Consider the following 12,124-nt stretch of genomic DNA (forward strand, 5'->3'; position numbering starts at 1 on the left):
TCCAGTTTAGAGTAGTTGTCAAGGAACGCCCACTCACAAGAAGAGGAGTGTTGTCTACAGTATCCTCTGTATATGATCCGCTTGGGTTTGTGGCACCCTTTGTCCTGGCAGGGAAGCAGATCTTGCAGCGGATGTGTCGTGACAAAATCGACTGGGATGACCCCCTTCCAGATGACCTACGTTCCCAGTGGGAATTCTGGCTCCAAGGTCTACTAAACTTGTCTGAAGTAAGGATCCAACAAGGCTACTTGCCATCAAGTTTCAAGGAGGTGCAGAGTTATGAGCTCCATCACTTCTCCGACGCTAGTACCTCATGTTATGGAGAGTGCTCATACCTCAGAACAATCAACACTGACAGAAATGGAATAAAGACAGAAGAAACGCAAGGATTAATGACATTGTCATCTTGCAAGATGATACTGCACCACGCAACCAGTGGAAATTGGCAAAGGTTACAGAAGTGTACCCGGGACAGGATGGCCGGGTGAGAAGATTCAAGTTACTGATCAGCCCTGATCAACTCAACCCTAGATGAGAGAGGTAAACGCATCACCAAACCCACCTATCTGGAGAGGCCCATCCATAAGACAGTCACCCTCCTGGAAGCCGATCAAGAAACCTGCAGACCCCTTTCACAGAAATCACAGGTGATTGGTGGGAGTGTAACTGACAGTTAGACTTACAGGTTATGTCGTTGTCTTTTGTTTGAATTGTTTACGTGTCCGTTGTGCGGGGGAAATGATAATACAAGCGGAACTACGTAGCTAATACTGTTGTAACGGGGATCCTTATTGTAGCAACACACTTTTGGAGGGAAGGCAATCCTGCGCTGCGTTAGCTAAGTTTTCATGTCATCGGGTGTAGTTCATAAAGGTTGAAGAGTGTATGTTAGGATGAAGTGTGAATTCACGGCAGGAATAATAAGTGTGAAGTTTGATTTCCTCCCTTCTGTAATAAGCAGCCAATGAGGTATTTTTTCCTTTATTCATGTGTTTAATCTGAACCTGTTATAACGCCGGTTAAACTGTTATGTATGTAAGCACTTCAGAGTTATACCAAGCTAATAAGTCACTTGTAAGTTAAGCTTGTAAGAGTGTGCTTAACAGTATTTTTCATTTACTTTATAGTTTTCACGGAAGGTGATAATTCTGACTAAAACTACAGAATAAAGCCGCCAGTTAAAATCAAGGAACGGTTGTGCTCGTGGTTACTGAAGGGAGCTACATCATCTGTTTGGGAGCGTAACCTCCAGCCTTCTTGGCTGCTTTATCGGCTGCATCATTTCCCGCACTGATTCTGGTTTTCAATTGCTGGTGTCCTTTGCACTTCATGATGGCTACCTTTGCCGGTAGTGATACCGCTGCTATTAGTTTCTCCATCTGTGTCTTGTGTTTGGTTGGGAGGTTTCCTGTTGTAGTGAAGTTCCTTCTTACCCACTGTAGTCCATCAGTGTGGATTGCTCCATGAGCATAGGCTGAGTCTGTGTAAATGTTCAGTCTTTCCTTTTGCTCTGATGAGGGCCTGTGTCAATCCGATGATTTCAGCTAATTGGGCCGATGCTGGTTGAGTGATGATGGCTGATTCAAGGGTGACATGTGAGCCGTCTGGGAGTTGCTGTACCACCGCATAGGCTGCTATGTTTCCTTCTTCTACTTTGTAGCAGCAGCCATCAGTGTACAGCCATTGGTCGGGATTAGTCAGTGGTTCATTCCTCAGGTCTGGTCTCAGTTTTAGTTCTTGTGCCGCTCTTTCAGCACAAGAGTGGGGCAGTCCTTCTTCTGCGTTGAGTGCATCTGCCATGTTTTTGTCGGTGTTCACAAACGTGATATGTGACTGTGTGCATTAGTTCTGGATCTTGGTTTTTCTTTCAGCACTGAACGTTTATTCTTTACTCATCAGATACGCAGCGACGCCATGGTGGGTGTGGATCTCCAATGGGTGACACATCATGAGGTTAGCTGTTTTTTTTCAATAGCTTTCGCTACTGCAGCAACGTATTTGGAACATGTCTGTCCTACCTCAATGTGGTCAAGTTTTGAGGAGTGGTACATCAATACCTTTCTCTCCCCCTCTTGTTTCTGGAATAGGACGGACGAGGTGAATCCTTCCTTTTCAGAAACATCCAAATTGAACTTAATGTTGTAGTCAGGTGCAATCAGCGCTGCTGCCGCTGATAGATCTGTTTTCAGGAGTGCAAAGGCTGTTGAGGCTTCAGCCGTCCAGGACAGGGGTGCATGGAGGTTCCTTGGTCGTAGGATGATCGGTGCTGCCACCCCCTCTGGGCCACACACAATGGTACAACGCCTGATAGGTGGGGTCAGGTGCATCATGTCTTCGTCCCAGTCTTCAGTGTAGGGGCAGTCATCAGTGTCTCAGCTTGGGGAGTCTTATACGGGTGCAGAGTGTAGATTTGAGCTTTCAGTTGGTTGACCTTAAACTGGATGTGAGGGGTGGCAGGCCCTGTGGGTAGGCATTTTAGCCAGTAGACTTCTTGGGTTTCAGACAGCGTGGGCGTCGGCAGGAGTGGCATCATCATAATTCTTACTGGGCGATCAGGTGTTGAAGAGGGAGGGTTGGTGGATACTTCCACTCCACTTTCAGTAAGATATATGGTGCACCCCATTTTGCATAAGAGGTCCCGTCCTAGTAGGTTGATCGGGCATTTTGGACAGTACAGGAACTGGTGTTTCAACTGAGATTTCTCCCAGGAGAATGTTAAAGGGATAGTGCGGCTTTGAGCCTCAGGTGATCCTGTGACCCCTACCACCGAGATGGAATCAGAAGACAGCTGTTGAGGAGACCTGATAGCAGAGTAAGTACAACCCGTGTCTACCAAGAATTGATGGGGAACACCCTCAACTTCACATATCATGGTTGGTCTGTGTGTAGTTGAAAATGTCGGCTCCCTTCTCCTGCCGCAGGTGGTGGGCATCTTCATGGCCAGGGCATGGTGTCCCCAGCCATTCCCTGGAACTGCGGTTGGTTGTATCCTCCCTGCTGCTGTTGCATGTGAGTAGGTCCTGGTTGAGGGTGTTGCAGGGGTGGGTGTCCCCCACTTCCTCTTCCACGTCCCCTACCTCTCCATAGGCGTTGCTGAGTGGAGAGTGGCTGTTGACAATCCCGTGAATAATGGCCAGGAGTTCCACAGTTGTAGCACACCCCTCTGGGTGGACCGGTATAGGTGCCCCGTTGAGCCCATTGTGGCTGTTGCTGTTGCAGGATGTACCACTGTGGGGGAGGGTATTGGGGTGGTGGCTGCAGATATTTTATCTAATTTGTCTGATAATGTGTATAATGCGTTATCTAGGTTTTAGTCAGTCCTTTGTGTGGTGTTTATTTCTATCTTTGTATACTCAGCCCGTCCTTGATCGAGACCAGGTATTTACTGCGGTGCTGGCTCAGGCTTATCTCTTCCACCCCCACCCTCGCATACAAAGGGGGTTATCAGTATGTGACGCCCAACCACGTGTGTGTTTCTCTGGTATTTTATTTGAATTTGTTCAGCAATTTATTTAGGTATTTTCTAGAAATGATTTGGTGATTTCCTTTTGGAACAATATATTAGTGATTTTAGGCGGTTCTAGCACAATTGTCAGAGTAATTCTATCTCTTTAGGAAATACAGATTAGAATTTAGAAAAACCAAAAATCGTTCAGCGAATTATTTAAATACTTTCTCCAAATAATTCAGCAATCACCTTCTGGGACAATATATCAGAAAATTCAGGTGATTCTATAACAATTGTCAGAACAATTTTAACACTTTAGGCAATACCAGCAGAATTGGGAAACTGAAAATCAGTGTATAGCCCGGCGGCTGTCAATCAAAGCGGCAGTGTTTCGACTACTAGTTGGCTGGACTAGTAGTGCGAGTACATAAAAACCCAGTTACGTAACACAGCCACGGCGGTTACTCCGCAACAAACGTTTCTTTCAATTTAATTTCCCCGGTCTCAAGATCGTGGAACGTCAAACCTGGTTCATATATTTTCTCAATACTACATTCATTCGTACGAAATTCACATTGAATTTCCAACATCCATAATTGTGTCCTTTTACGTGTTAAAACACAGCCTCTGCTTAACTTCACCTCTATACACAACCTATATATATATATATATATATATAATTAGGACGCTTTTCTATGCAGATTTCAGAACAAAAAGGGGCCCGAAGGAATTTAACACATTGGTCAATCACAATTCACACATTCCTATTAAAATAACTCAGTATAGGCCAATTAATAAAAATAAAAACAAGCAAAACAAGATCTCTTTGATCAATGCCTTAGGTTCTTATGTAAAAATAATTTGGCAACGATTCATACTCACGCTCAGTACTTTCTGATCAAAATTTGGTTTAGACTATAATACAATATGCAGATTTCGATTTAACAGGCTCTGCTTACCTTTTAAGTAGAGCGCTCTGATCAGGTTTCCTGAGGCAAGACGAATGGTTGATGGTTTCCTGTACTACCGATCACTCTTCCGTCTCATTTTGAGCCGCTGATTTGTCTCGCGTCTCACACCAACTTATCATAGATCGAATTCAGGAATAACCATCCTCATGCTACCAAGTTTTGTTAGTGTTCAAATACTGGAGAGTTGAGACCAAATCACGGACGCTGGACAGAGTGGATTTCAGTTGTAACAAAAGGCAGTTTATTAAGGTCAAAGATATCTTGTCCTGCCGTTTTAACGTGCACGGACCTATTCGCATAACTCAATAGGGAGTTAGGTGAAAAAGGGGCCTAAACAAAGGTTACAACAGTTTTTATACATAGAATAATGTAGGTGGAGTCTTGTCGTGGTGGTCTTCTGACTGGTCCCGACGAGTTGGAGGCGGACCTGCTCTAGCCAGAGCAGGAGCCCCACTGGTGCACCGCAGAGCCTTCTGCTCTGGGCACCCGACCAATAGAGGGGGCATGAAGTGTGTGTGTTTATGCAATGGAATGTCTGTGTGTCCTGGGGTCGTGAGATAAGAGGAACTGAAACTGGCAGTTTATGGCTGGGGGTAGGGTGCTTCCTGTTCAGACAGGGGTGCGTGCAATGACTTGAGTCAGGCGGATTGATTTGGCGCTGTATAATATATGAGCTATGTGTATCAATATATGTGTATATATGACACACTATTATAATTTGCATGAGTTATGTTACGGGTCTCATTACCATCCCCCCCTAGACTGTCGGGCCAAAAGGGATTCGTAACAATTGCTTTGAAACGCTTGCAGATAGCAACTGATTCCTTCCAAACCACTTATTGATGAATTTGCTATAGTAGGATGTCCCTTGGGGGTATAGGTACCTATGTAGGACATGCAAGGGTTAGGTTAATAAACAGGCTGGAGCTAGAACCTCGTTGTCGCGCGTCCTTATTTTAGATCATACTACATGGTGCCAGAGGTGGTTTTAAAACTCACATAAACGTGAAGGACGTACCAAGTAAATCATACATTCAGGCTGTTTCAAAGCAGGGAGGGCACAGTGTTGGAGATAAAACAGCGCATATCGTTATTTTGCTAGCTAACGTGCAAGGACTAAGTTACTGCTAAGCAACATGTTGCAAGAGGAAGAAGCTGGCGGGATTTCAGGGTTTGCGACTCCAAGTTCAACGGGCTCTGGCACTAACACGGACAAGCCAGTGCTGACGGATTTCGCATTAGTCCCCCGGATAATTTTGTTTGTATGGACATTCAAAACTGGCCGAAATGGATCAGGCGCTTTGAAAGGTACAGGGTAGCATCAGGCTTAAACGTGAAAAATGAGGCATTCCAAGTGAATACACTGATCTACTATTTGGGTGATGAAGCCGAGGATATATTAAATGCTTCAACGTTGACAGAGGAAGAGAAACTTAACTACAGTGCCGTTAAAGACTGTTTTGAAACGCATTTTGTTGGGAGACACAACATAATTTGAGAGAGCTAGGTGTAATATGCGCAAACAGGAGCAGGGTGAAACCACTGGCAGTTTTATCACAGCTGTTCACAAACTAACCGAACATTCAGGGAAGAGCTGATCCGAGATCGGATTGTAGTCGGAATAAGAAATATATCACTTTCTGAAAAGTTACAGTTGGATTCCCAGCTTACCTTGTCCAAAGCTGTAAACCAGGTTAGGCAGAGTGAGACAGTAAAAAGACAGCAGACGATACTGCGCGACAGCAGCTCCTTGCAGAACGAAGAGAGTGAGGAAATACATGCATTTTCATACAGAGCTAAAAAAATAAACGGAGGGGAACACAGAACAGAGACAGACGTGGAGAAAACAATCACAGACAGCACCAGTAGCTAGTTCAAGTGTTTGTCGCAAATGTGGGAAATCCCCTTTCCACAGATGGAAAGATTGCCTGGCAAAGGATGCGGAAAGCAGGAAATGTCACAGGAGAGGACACTTTTCAGCTGTCTGTCGATTAAAGCAAATGCATGAGGTCTCAGAGGAGGTACAGCAGGACAGCATCTTTATGGGAGAAGTAAAGGAAGACAATGCTGGCTGGCATTCAGACATTAAACTCAATGGGGAGGTTGTGTCATTTAAACTAGACACTGGGGCAGCAGTGACAGCTATCCCAACTAGGCTGTATAGCTATAGCAGAGATGGCCCTTTGCTCTCTACAAACAAAAAACTGTACGGACCCAGTAATAAGATTTTACCAGTGGTAGGGCAGTTGGTGATTAAACTGGAGATTAAAGACAAAAGTGCCATCCAGCCTGTCTTCGTCATTGAATCTCTAGCCAGACCGTTGCTGGGGCTGCCAGCAATGGAAGTATTGCAACTCATTGAGAGAGTGAGCGAACTGGAGGACCCAGGTGATGTTTTCAAAAATAAATTCCCAAAAGTGTTTTCTGGTCTAGGAAGGATAGAAGGTGACTACAAAATCTGCCTGAAAGAGGATGAGTAAAGGAAGAGTTGGAGAGGATGGAAGAAATTGGGGCGGTGTCTAAAATAGAGAGTCCCACAGACTGGTGTGCAGGGATGGTGGTGGTCCCAAAAGCCAATGGGGAAATAAGGATCTGTGTGGACATGACTAAATTCAATGAGGCACTCTGCAGAGAGAGACACATCTTACCATCAGTGGAGCAGTCTCTGGCTCAGTTGGATGCCTCACAAGTTGTCACAAAGCTGGATGCCCGCTCAGCTGGATGCCCGCTCACAACGTTTATAACACCGTTTGGACGTTACTGTTTTAATGTTTTGCCATTTGGAATCGCTTCCGGTCCTGAGCATTTCCAAAGACGTCATAGTCCACACGGACGATGTGCTCGTGTGTGGAATGGACACAGCAGAACATGATGTAAGGCTCACAGCAGTTCTGACCCAACTCCAGGAGACTGGCCTGACACTCAATTAAAAATGCACTTTTGCACAATCAGAGGTCTTGTTCTTAGGACACAAAATCAGTGCAGCTGGAATAGAGCCGGACCCAGAGAAGATCAGCGCCATCACAGATATGCCCAGACCCCAGAATGTGGCTGAAGTCAGGACCTTCTTAGGCATGGCCACATATGTGGGTAAGTTCCTCCCACAGTTCTCAGATACAACCAAACCTCTGAGAGACTTACTAGCCAAAGAGAATGACTGGTCATGGGGTCACATGCAACAGGTAGCATTTGACCAAATAAAAGGAGATCTGGCCTCAGAGTGCTGGCCCAGTACCGTCCCCACGCTAAGACAAAAGTATCAGCAGATGCATCCTCCTTTGAGCTAGGGGCGGTCCTCACACAGATGCAGGACAACATGGAGTGGCGTCCAATAGCATACATCTCCCGAAGCTTATCCGACACAGGGCAAAGATATGCTCAAGTGGAGAAGGAGGTGTTGGCTATCACATGGGCATGTGAAAGGCTCAGCCAATACCTTATTGGCCTGCAGTTTACAGCAGAGACTGACCACAAACCACTGTTGGCTCTGTTAGGGACAAAAGCACTGGACGACTTGCCTCCCAGAGTTCTGCGCTTCCACCTCAGATTACTGAGGTTCACCTACAAGATGGTGTATGTGCCAGGGAAGGCACTGATCACAGCAGATGCACTCTCCAGGGCCCCAATTAAACATCCATTATCAGAGGAGGAGCAATGTCTAGAGCACATATGTCAGAGTCAAGGCCCGCGGGCCACATCCGGCCCGCAAGAAGGTTTTTTACGGCCCCTGGGATGATCTTGATTTATTATTAGAACCGGCCCGCAGCAAGCCGGCAGCCCGCAGATCTTTTACACGCACCAATACTACATTTCCCACAATGCAAAGGTGACGCACCGAGCAGTAGGCTGCTTCATTTCAATATTTATTGGCACAGCAGTCGTCAGCATCACAGTAAAATTAACTTTCAGATACCCATCAAAAATGGCAAAACGGAAGGTGGATACTGAGAACCGGGGGTTTCAAACAAGGTGGGAGTCGGAGTATATGTTCACGAAGGTAGCTGGAAAACCTGTGTGTCTTCTGTGTGGAGAAAGTGTGGCGGTACTGAAAGAGTATAATCTGAGACGACATTATGAAACGAAACACGCGGACAAAAACAAGAATATGGACATGGAACAAAGGCTACAAAAGGCAGAGGAATTAAAACGAGGCCTCAAATCTCGACAGGCTCTGTTCAAAAAAGCCAAATCACAAGGCCAGGCTGCTGTCAAGGCTAGTTTTATTTTGGCAGAAGAGATCGCTAAATCAGCCCGGCCATTTACGGAGGGGGATTTCATCAAAAACTGCATGATTAAAGTTTGTGACGAAGTTTGCCCAGAAAAAAGGCAACTCTTTTTAAATGTGAGTCTGAGCAGAAACACCATTGCCAAGAGAGTAGACCAGTTGTCCATCAATCTAAAAGAGCAGCTTGTGAAAAAGGGAAAAGATTTTATTGCATATTCCTTGGCTGTGGATGAGAGCACCGACATTTCTGACATTGCCCAGTTGTCAATTTTCATCCGCGGAGTGGACTCCAACCTAAGCGTGACAGAGGAGTTTTTGGCTTTACGTCCTATGCATGGCACAACTACGGGGCATGATTTGTATGAAGAGGTGTCAAGATGTGTAAATGAGATGGAGCTGCCTTGGGAAAAACTCGTGGGTTTGACAACCGACGGAGCACCTGCGATGTGTGGACACAGGAGCGGACTGGTGGCGAAGATACGGGAAAAGATGCAAGAGGAAAACGCGACAGGTGAGCTGACAGCTTATCATTGTATCATACACCAGGAAGCGTTGTGCGGTAAAGCCTTGAAAATGGAGCATGTAATGAGCATCATCACGCGCACAGTTAACTTTATCAGAGCCAAAGGTTTGAATCACCGCCAGTTCAAGGCATTTCTGACGGAGTTAGAAACGGAGCATGGTGATTTGCCTTATCACACAGAGGTGCGATGGCTAAGCCAGGGAAAGGTGCTTCAAAGATGTTTCGAGCTTCGTGAGGAGATTTGTCTGTTCTTGGACAGCAAAGGGAAAGACACAACACAACTCCGAGACGAAATGTTTCTGTGTGAAATGGCTTTTCTGTGTGACATTACGAGTCATCTGAATGCAATAAACTTGCAGCTGCAGGGTCGGGATCGTGTCATCTCTGATATGTACAGTACAGTGAAGGCATTTAAAACCAAACTGACTCTGTGGGAGACGCAGATGCGGAAAGAAAATTTGAGCCACTTTCCCAGCTGCCAGACCATGAAAGAGAAGCTCTCTACCAGTGCGTTCCCGAGCACACAGTTGGCTGATAAAATAGGTATGCTTGCCGCTGACTTTCGACGCCGATTTGCTGACTTTGAAGCACAAAAAAGCAGGTTGGAACTGCTCGGTAACCCATTTGCTGTTGAAGTGGAAAGCTCACCACCAAACCTCCAAATGGAGTTGATTGACCTCCAATGCAATGATGCACTGAGGGCAAAATATGCGGCAGTGGGTGCTGCGGAGTTCGCCCGTTTCCTCCCCGGCACAATGCCCCAGCTGCGCATCCAGGCTGCTCAAACGTTGTCTATGTTTGGCAGCACATACCTGTGTGAACAACTTTTCTTTGATGAACCTGAACAAAACATCACACAGAAGTCGACTTACTGCTGAACACCTCCACTCAATTCTGAGGATTTCTTCAGCTCAGAGCCTTACCCCGAACATTGATGAACTTGTGGAAAAGATGGGACACCACCAAGTATCACCCTCAACCTCAAACAAGTGAACATTACTGTGCAATCACATATTTAGAGTTTTTACTCAGTTCAAGTTTAAAAGTTAAAATTTAATATTTGTTTTCACTGCATGTTACTTCTCCTTAAACAAAGTGTTGTTTTTGATTAATAGATTTTTGCACTTTATTTTTTTGTATTTCAATCCAATTATATTTTAAAAATATTTCAGTTGAGTGGATGATAGAAAATTGCTATTATTGTTTTTTCTTTGAAGTAAATTTAGCCCACTTTTGCTAAAATAGAAAATATAGTCTACTGATGGTGCCTTGAATACCGGTTTCTTTCATTTAATGTTCATGTTATGGGGATATTTATATAAAGGAAATTTGTCTTTTGTGTCTGTTGAAAATTAAAGATTACTGACAGAGCCATAAGAAAATATTGCTTTATTTATCTGATCATATTGTAATATATTTGTTAGGTTTTCAGTAGGTTCAATTAGGTTCACTAGACTATATGCGTCATTTAAAAAATTTTCAATGAACATTCGAACAGTCCGGCCCTCGTCTTGTAGCTGATTTTTTTATTTGGCCCTCCGTCCATTTGACTTTGACACCCCTGGTCTAGAGGGTGAGGTACAGGTGTCCATTAATGCAATAAGGGACAGTCTACCTGCATCTCAGACCAAACTGCAGCAGATTGCAGAGGATCAACAACGAGACCACATCTGCCAACAGATAGTGCAGCAGTGCAAAAAGGGATGGCCCAGGCAGGAGGAACTGCCTCAACTGCTGAAGCCATATTGGGTACACCAAAGTGACTTCCACTGTAATGGAGACCTTCTCATGAAAGGACAACGGATAGTTATCCCAGAGACTCTACAACCAGAAATGCTAGACAGAGTGCATGATGGACACATGGGGATAACCAAATGCAGACTGAGGGCTCAACAGTCAGTGTGGTGGCTTGGTCTGAGTACTCAGATTGCCAAGCTAGTGGCCCAGTGTGAGGTCTGTACAAAATGTCAACCTTGTCATCCGGAGCCAATGATGGCAACGGAGCTGCCAAAACGGCCATGGCAAAAGGTAGTGGGCGGATATGTTCTATTGGAAAAATGACACTGATCTGCTAGTGGTAGATTACTACTCAAGATACATTGAAATAGCAAAGACACCCATAACCACATCAGCTGGTGTTATCAATGGATTAAAGTCAATTTTTCCAGGCAAGGGGTCGCTGAGGTCCTGGTTACAGATAACGCTCCCCAGTTCTCTGCAAGCTCCTTTTCTGCTTTTGCCGCAGAATATGACTTCATACATGTGACCAGTAGCCCCTACCATGCACAGAGTAAAGGTGAGGCAGAGAGAGCTGTGAAAACAGTCAAGGGACTGCTGAAAAAGAACAAGGATCCATACAGGGCTCTGTTAGCTTACAGAGTTACACCACTGCATCATGGGCCGTCGCCTGCCGAGCTCCTGATGGGCAGGAGGCTGCGTTCCCCATTGCCTATCTCGCCGGCTCAGCTTAAACCCTGATGGCCTAACAGGAAGGCCTTCACTGAGAGGGACAAACGTCTGAAACAAACGCAAACTGGAGACTTTAATCGGAGACACCGTGCTAAGGAGAGGCCAGAGCTGACTGAAGGTCAACGTGTGTGGATTACAAACTCAAAGACACCAGCAATAGTGCTGAGGAAAGCGGATGCCCCACGCTCCATGTGGTGGTCACAGGCTCAGAAGAGGTACGAAGGACCAAAACACACCTCAGAGCTCTTCCAGATCTACCAGCCACACAGACGGAGGCCACAGAAAATGCACAAAAAGAGGGTGAAAGAGAGAGAATGCTCACAGAGCCACAAGCACACCCAAAAAGGGATGTGAAGCCACCAGAGTAGCTGAAAGACTGTTACGTGAAGAAAAAACATACTGTTGGGGACCATACCCAGCAAAAAGAGACTGTACCTAAGTTAATGTTCATACTGTGTGATTTAATGCTTTCATACTGTTTCAGGATA

The sequence above is a fragment of the Oncorhynchus clarkii genome, chromosome 9 (genome assembly GCF_045791955.1).
Source record: "Oncorhynchus clarkii lewisi isolate Uvic-CL-2024 chromosome 9, UVic_Ocla_1.0, whole genome shotgun sequence".
In the NCBI taxonomy this organism is placed as follows: Eukaryota; Metazoa; Chordata; class Actinopteri; order Salmoniformes; family Salmonidae; genus Oncorhynchus; species Oncorhynchus clarkii.